This window comes from Cornus florida, unplaced genomic scaffold (assembly GCF_030987335.1).
Source record: "Cornus florida cultivar Cherokee Brave unplaced genomic scaffold, ASM3098733v1 CherokeeBrave_3.0.0_Hap2_Chr11, whole genome shotgun sequence".
Taxonomy (NCBI): Eukaryota; Viridiplantae; Streptophyta; class Magnoliopsida; order Cornales; family Cornaceae; genus Cornus; species Cornus florida.
The window spans coordinates 137,063,180-137,071,914 of record NW_026775581.1 but is presented as its reverse complement, the minus strand read 5'-3'; positions in this window follow the sequence as shown (position 1 = coordinate 137,071,914).

The window sequence follows — 8,735 nt, the reverse complement described above, 5'->3', positions numbered from 1 at the left end:
AATTTATCTTTAAAAATGCACTACGTAATTATAGTAATTACACCTTCGCACTCACTTTTTCTTCAAAAAAAAAAAAAAAATTGATAAAATAACAAAATAGAAAAATTACGAGTTCATTTTAAACAAATAAGTTCTATAAAAAAGATCCTAAAGAGCAGGTCCAATGGGTAGATTCCGGCGATTTTGGGCCAAATTTAAAGACTGGGCTGCTCCAATGGGGTAGCCAAAAATTGGGCCCCACTTGTTGGATAGCGGAATGGGTCGCGGAATACCACAACCCTGTTGGCGATTCGCTGGCCTGCCATACAAGCCCATCTATTTTCTTTTAATTTTTTTATTCTGGCCCAAAACTTTCTTTTAGCCCAAAACACTGTAGTTAAAGGCATGTTTGCTTGAAAAAAAAAAAAAAAAAAGGAAAAAAATCAATTTTTTGGTTGATTTTGGTCTCTTTTTTTTTCTCAAAATAATTGAACCAAAAAGTCATTAAGGCACTGTTTGGCTGACCCAAACAGTGCCTTAAAGGCTTTTTTGGGCAAAAAAAAGTTTTAAAAAAATAGATAAAAGTGTTTTTTTTTAAAAAATTGCTTTTTAAAATATTCCTACTGACATATAACTGTTTTAAGTACTGTTTGGCTGACCCAAACAGTGCCTTAACGGCTATATTGGCACAAAAACCTATTTTTTGATTTTTTTTTTTAAATTCATTATATATATATATATATATATATAATTTTATTTAAAAAAAAAAAAAAAAAACCATTTCATTTTTTCTCTATAAATACATCAACTTCTACTATTATTCACTTCATATCCAACCTATCTTCTCTAATTTTCAACCTACAACTACAATCGCTAAGTCATATTCTCAATCTTTTAGTTATATTTTTTACTCAAGTTTAATTTCATGGATCCTCCACCACCATATTACAACTACAATTCTCAATTTAACCAATCAAATAATAATTTTGATCCCTTCTTATTTGTTGGAGAAGAATCTCAATTTTGTTGGAGATGAATCTTAATTTTCGTCTCATCAACCTTCTCAAGTTTCCAACATTCCTGCTGAAGTGCCATAATCCAGTAACTCCCAACCTCCCAGAAAGCAAAAGGCTATTCGGTCTCCTAATTGGTTCACGATTGAAGATGAGGCTTTATGTTATGCGTGGATGGCCATTAGCACTGATGCGGTCATCGGTTCAGATCAACAAAAGGTAGCGTTATGGATCCGAATTCAAGAAAGTTTTGAGCGACACGTTAATGGTGCTGGTACACCTAAAAGAAATCATATCCCCTACTTGAATCGTTGGTCCATCATGCAACAAATGATTACCAAATTTTCTGGATGCATGACCCAGATCGAAAGGAATTATCTCAGTGGGCAAGACAATGAGTACAAGGTAAGTTATTTATTATATTAAATTTAATTGGTAGATATTTTAAAGATTTGTCTTCTAATAATTATTGATTTTTATTTTTTTAGATGATAGCAGCGAAATAGTTATTTGCTCGTCAAAATAGCACCAAATTTAAGTTTGACAATTGTTGGAACATTTTGAAGAGCAACAATAAGTGGCATTTACATTGTCAAAAAGAATTGACATAAAAAAATAAAATAAAAAAAATAGCAGAAGAAGAGGAGTGGAATCCACATTGATGACGGTGAGCCTATTGGTCACTCAAACTCATCTGCTCCATCAAGTAATGCAGCAACGACACCAAATTCGGTTGAAGGTTCGACACACATAGGCGAAAATGATTCGACGGATGTTGAAGAATGTCAACGACCAGAAGGACGAAAAGCAGCGAAGCAGAGGCGAAATAAGGATAACAGATAATCTGAAAGTCAAAATGATTTCATTAGCAAATTCGATCATGCAACAGCCCTTTATCAAAGACAATCTGAAACTTTTGAGGCTGCTCAAATATCACGAGAGACACGCAGAGCAAATAAAGAAAAAACCAGACAACTCGAGCTTCAAAGCAAGTTAAGAGAGATTGAAAACAAACAAAGAGCTGAAGAGATGTTAATCATGCAAAAAGATCTAGAATCGATGCCAACACAAGTCGGGAAAACATGGTTAATTGAACGCTAAAATGAAAATTAGCATCTATACGCGCACGCGGCAACTTAAGCTTTCCATAAGATTATTTCAAGCATTCCATATAATTATTTTGTTTTTTCTAATTGTTTTATGTTTTTAATTCAAGTCGTATTGTATTGTTTTTTATTTTTATTGTATTGTTTAAATTTATGTCGTATCGTATTGTTTTTAATAATAAATATTCTATTGTTAAATTTGTTTTTTATAATATAACTGTTTTAAAAATATAGCCGTTAGGAAAAAATTAAAAAATAAAATTTATTAAAAATTTAAAAAATATTAATATTTTTGGAGAGCAAAAATGCATCATTAGAGTATATTCGATAGCTAAAATTTGGAGATTCTAAAAAGCTGATATGACTATAAAAAATACTGACGTGGATATAAAAAAATACTGATATGACAAATTCAAATAGCCTCAATTCAGAAAGTCGATTGAAGATGTCCCAAGGGCTGCATGCATATCAATAGCTATCCTGGCTAGCTATATCCATAAAGGTAACTATTCACGCCAAGAATTGGGCTAACTTGACTAGTTACCTTATGTGGCTAACCTATCTGTACGGTATAGTGTTGACTGGACTTGTTTTTTATTAGTATATATTTTTTGTATATTTATTTAATTGTTTGTTTGTGTTTTTCTTCCTCCTATTTTTCCAACAACTCGTAATCTTTTTATCTTTTTTTTTAGGGAACATATCTATTTAATTATGCTGAATAAAATATTACTGTATTTTTAATTTTTTTATTTCTCATATATTTGTTGATAAATTTAAAAGTAAAAAAAAAAAAAATCAAAAGGCAAATAAATAAGAATCATACATATTTTTTCAGAAATATTAATAAATTACATATAAAAAAGAAAATAATAGGGAAACCAAAAAAAAAAAAAAGGAAACAAGGAAATAGCCGTACGAGTTTTTATTTGGAGGGCTGACTTTTCTTGATTCCTATGCAAAAGAGTAAAAAACACCCTGAATTGCAAAATGCCCCCATATATTATTTTTTTGGAGCAACTCCGTCCCTCAACTATGTAAATGTTGTATATTGCCCCCTTATAACTCCTTGTAACGTATTTTTCAGCTGTCTGACTTAATTTTTGCTTTTAAAGGCAAAAATGCCCTAGCACATGATCATTGTACCCTCCATTGCTTATAAGACCCATTTGTTGTGAATTTCACTTCAACGTTGATCTTTCTCCTTCACCTCAAAGTTAATGTTTCTCCTTCTACGCCTGACTTTATTTTTGGATTTAATAATTGTATAGTTATTTAGTGGAACATAATTGTGGTTGCAATGTTAAATCTCCATCTCTCTAATTATGCATGTAATGGTGGTTGCAAATTAACGTTTTTCCCAAATTTCCAATTTTCCACTCTTTTTCTTTTTCAGAGTACTTTAATATAAACTTAATACAATATGTTGAATGAATATCCGAAAAATTGTAATCTCTGTCATGTAGATCATGCTCCACATCAGTATTAACATCTTCACCCACCTGACCAAAGCCATGCTCCAAGGCAGCATTAACATCTTCACCCCACCTGACTAACGCCGTGCTCCAAGTTAGCATTGACATTTTCACCCATCTCGGCACAGCCACCATCAATGACATTTTCATCAATATCATCATTGGCATCTTCAGTTTCAGTCCATGCTAGGATTTCATCTTCCCAATTAGAATTGACTTATTACATGTCAAGTACTTCAGTGTGTTCCAACTTCCAACCCCTCATCCACAAAGTCATCAATGATTTGGGACAGATCTCCAACTCCATGGCAATGATTTAGAATTTTCTTCAATTGTGTGTGTTAAGGGGGAAGAGCGATGTACAAGAAGGTTGTATTTGGATGTTAGGTGTAAATGGTTTTTTTTTTTTTTTTTGGTCAAAATTTGAACTAAACTTCTTTCCAAGTCTATTGAACCAAATCTTCAACACAAAGACTGAAGCTACTCCTTTTCCTTGACCGACCCTCATCTCAACAAACTCTTATTTCTTTTCCGCCAAACGACAGCAACAACCACCCATTTTCATTGTTTAGGTGAAGACAGTGATCTATGTGCATTGGAAAATTGGATCGTGAAAAATGAATCTGGCATTGATGTTGGCTATGTAAAGGAAAAAGTAAAGATCAAACCAAAATTCCAACTAAAATTAAGTAACTAAATAAGAAAATGACGAGAAACAGGTGAATAATTATGAGAAATAATATTAATAAAAAGTATGACAAAATGCAATAGGCTAATAATAAATTGAACATCAGCCCAATTATTATGAATTATTTATCTTGCAACCATTTATTAATTGGAAAATTTCATTTATTTAATTGTTGAAGATACCAAGTAAGACAACCATTTTTTGTAGCACTTCTGCAAAATTGCTCAAAACTGGCACCGATATGTTACGGAAAAAAAAAAAAACACTTGCAAAGGAACAAAATTTAAGATAATATTTTAGAAACAACAACCACAACAACAAGAAGATTATGGATACTGACAAAAAAAAATCAAGACAATAAGTAAAAACGAGTAAGCAGGACAAAGAGACAACATAATGCTAAGATCACATTAGACAGTTTAGGTGTAAACTATTGTCTGAGTTTGAGCTCCCACCATAATTCAACACAAAAAAAAAAAAAAAAATTGATAAAGTAGGCAAGATTCAGAAATTAATAAGCAACAAGACAAAGACAGAAAAATAATAATAAATAAATAAATAAAATTGAAAAATGTAATCAACCAAAAAAAACAAAAAAGTTTTCACAACAAGACAGAAAACTACGGAAATCTTTTGCAAAAAGTTAAAAAAAAGTTGCATATAACGCTTTGAAAGATTCTATTCTTAAATCCAATCAAAACAAATCTCACATGACCAGCAAAGAAACAAAATAACATTGAGAAACATTCAAGTAAAAGGAATGCAAGATTGTTATACAACATATACTTACGATCTGGAGCAAAGGTTTTCAATGCGCTTGAACTGAATCTACAATCGTGATTCAAGATGGGACCTTAAAAAACGAATATGAAACACCCATAATCGAACAGAGACCAATAATAGAAGAAATCAAAGATGATATGCACAATCAAAGTGACCCCCCCCCCCCCCCCCCCCCCCCCCCCCCCCCTTTTTTTTTTTAACCGCAAGCCTCAAAGACTTGGTTTGGGTAAAGTGATAACTTAATTCATGGAGGGTATTATAGATATTTTACACATCTGATATTTATTTATTTTAATAATAAATTAAAAAGTGGGGTAGTTTAGTAATTGTGTCCTTCATACGGCCGGAAAGTATACTTCCGTGAGTTCTAAGGGGGCAATATGCAATTTTTGCATAGTTAAGGGGTTGAGTTGCTCTCAAATATAGTATAGGGGCCATTTTGCAACAACCCTATAGCTCAGGGTTTTTTTTTGGCTCTTTTGCCTGGTTTCTATTTGTAAACGCCGAGTTTTAAGAAGGACAGTACTTACCTGGTGAGTAGGAAGTTCATATTTATCCTGATGTAACGCAAAATTATAAGAACACTTGTCCTAGAATATAAAATAATAAAAATTAAAATATTTGAAAGGTTATCGGAATTAAATTTAATATGATTCAAATCTAACTCCCTATCCTCTCTCTCTCTCTCTACTTTGGATTTCTCTTTTTAATCTTGTTGACAAAAAAAAATATTTTAAGTTAAAATTTTTAAATAAAATAATATTACAAGATACAAACAAGCTCAGGATGATTAATAAAAAAAATAACTATAAATTTAATGATACATGGATATTTGTTTTCCACCAAAATCTATCCTGCAATAAACAAATCATGTGAACCAAATTTTATGTAATTGGGTGTATTTTAGATAAAAAAAACAATTGATAAGTATATATAAGGATTACATATTAAATCTTTAGATAAAAAACAATTGATAAGTATATATAAGGATTACACATTAAATCATGTGAACCAGATTTTATGTAATTGGGTGTACTTTAGATAAAAAAATAATTGATAAGTATACATAAGGATTACACATTAAATCATGAAAGATATAACTCAAAACTTCCAGTATTAGTCCAGTATTAGTATATTAGGGTTTGGCGGAGTAGTTTGAGAGAGAGTAAATTATGATTTGATTTTCATCCTTTTGAGTTGACTCAATAAGCATTCAATTATTATTATTATTATTTTTTTTTATCGTAGGGACACTTCTCACACTATTTTTGTGCCAGGAGAGAGGTAAACATGAATTTCATACTCACCAGTGAGTGAGTAGACAAATTTTGTCCTTTTAAGAATGTATTGAGTCCATATTGGGCTGATTGTCAAGCCGTGGCTATCCATGTAACTAGCAAACGTGGGCTGACCCACCACCTAGGCATACAATTTCCATACCGCTTGGCCCAATAGCAGCGTAGTAATATTGATGCCCTTGAATATTTTAAAAATAATTTACAAAAAAATTAAAAATAATAATAAGATATCAAAATATTTTAGTATGAGAAGCACTTAAATATTAGTCACAAGACCAAACAGGCACTTAATTAGAGGAATGTGGGTATGTGCATATTTTTAGCTTATGATATAAAACCATTTTTTTAATAAATTACTTGAATTTGTTGATAAAAAAAGCTATCAAAAAGGAAATAAATTATAGTTTAGTCAAAATTTTAATTATGTGTCGGTATATAATAAAAAAAAAGATAAGAAAAATCTAAATTAATATATGACGCTATCATGGTTTTCTATTCTAATCCATGGATCAAGTGCAATTGGTGTGTGCCTAACTGCCAATGGGGTGGTGGTGACTGGAAACTGCAAATGGGCGCATCTCACAAAAGTCGTCAAGTGGGCCCTCAATTAGAACAAGTCACGATTGTGGGCCGACAGTTGGGTAATTCACTAATCCAATTCAAATGGTTGCAAAAGTGCCATTAAAAAATAAGGCTGAAATTCTTTATGGCCCCCCATAACGGAAATGGTTTGTTCAATTTGTTCTCTCCTCGTTGCCCACAAACACACGATACTCCAACAAGCCACGTGCGGTTCATTGATTGTCTAAGGATAAAAATTGATCAAATTAGAAGGTGTGAGTGAAATTATTCTTAAAAATTATAGTAATGCCAAATGGATAGAATCTGATTATCAATATATATTTTATTTTTCTCCTAAGACTGGTTGAGTCAACAATATAAGTCATTTATTTCTTCAAAGAAAAAAGTTCATTTGTTGTCAAAGTTGTGGTGTTACGAAGTTGAGTAGGAAAAGAAAACTTGAGTTGAGTGGTTTGTTGTCATTTTGCCACTTGTGTTTCGAAATGTCGTTTTATCAAAAGTCTTAGTGCTATTTTGTTCAATTACATTAATAATTATAACAATAACTAATCAAATGAGAAACCAATTAAAAGTGTTAATTTTTTTACTAATTACATCAATTGCTTTACCAAACAAATTGGGTGGTCAGCTTTATTTGAAGAAAACACTTGGAACCCTTTTTGATGATGAGTGTCAAGTGGACCAGGAATCTTTGGTGTCCCATCTTTTGACCTTTTGACTATGACTATGACTATGATTTATCATGTTCAACCACCCCCATCACGCTTTTTAAAAGACCAAAGTTAAAAAGTTTGTGAGGTGGTGGTGCTAGTCCTACGAATGAATAACACAAAATCCCCAAATTAACGGTAGCATAGCTTTTTTATACTTAATGGTGGTCACTTTAGTTGTTTCAGACTAATTCACAGGAGTTGTGATTTAGAGTTTCGCAAATTGACCGATTAACATTTATCTTAATAAAAATATTCACTCACATCGAATAATCAAAATTAATTCAAGAATTGAATCATTTAATATTTTTATTATTTATATTCATTCACACTACTTATTATCAAGTTGGGGTGTTGGTATTAACTAATTTCTATCACAAAGAAAATATGGGTAAAATTCCAAATTGAGTGTTAAGGGGATTAAAAAACGTACAACCGGCCATGTGAAAAAGAGAAGGGCCATGTGAATAAGAGAAGGGCCACATGTTAGAACGGTAATCTAACTCTTCACTTTTCTAACAAATTTAAATGTAAGTGTACCGATTGCCACAATAAATGTGCAAAATATTTGGACATTAAAGGAATTTAGAAAGTATGTGGAAAGATAAAGGCTGTAATCCCTTCAAATTTGTGTACGTTTAATGAATTGTTACATGTCACACCTTGTATGTGTGTATAATAATCATTAATTATGTAATTATTTCAGAACAGAAATTAAATTTAGGAGACACAGTGTAAAAAAGAAAAAATTTAATAAATATGACAATAAATATAGATTTTTCAAATCAAGAAGAGACGAAAAAAAATTACTCAAAATAATATGTCAATTAATGAGTAATTTAAGAAAAATAAATAATCAACAAAAAAATTAAAAAGGAAAAAAATTTTGAAATAAAAAAATATTAGAGTTTGATTGAAAAAGGAAAATTTGAATTTTTTTAAAGGAAATTAAAAGAATTTAAAGAGTAAAAATACAAAATTGAAGAGATAATTTTAGAAAATAAAAATTTTAAGGGGGCATTATATGAATTTTTTCACATATATATGTAAAGATATATAAATTTATTGGTGCATGTATTATGGGACAGATACATTTGCTCT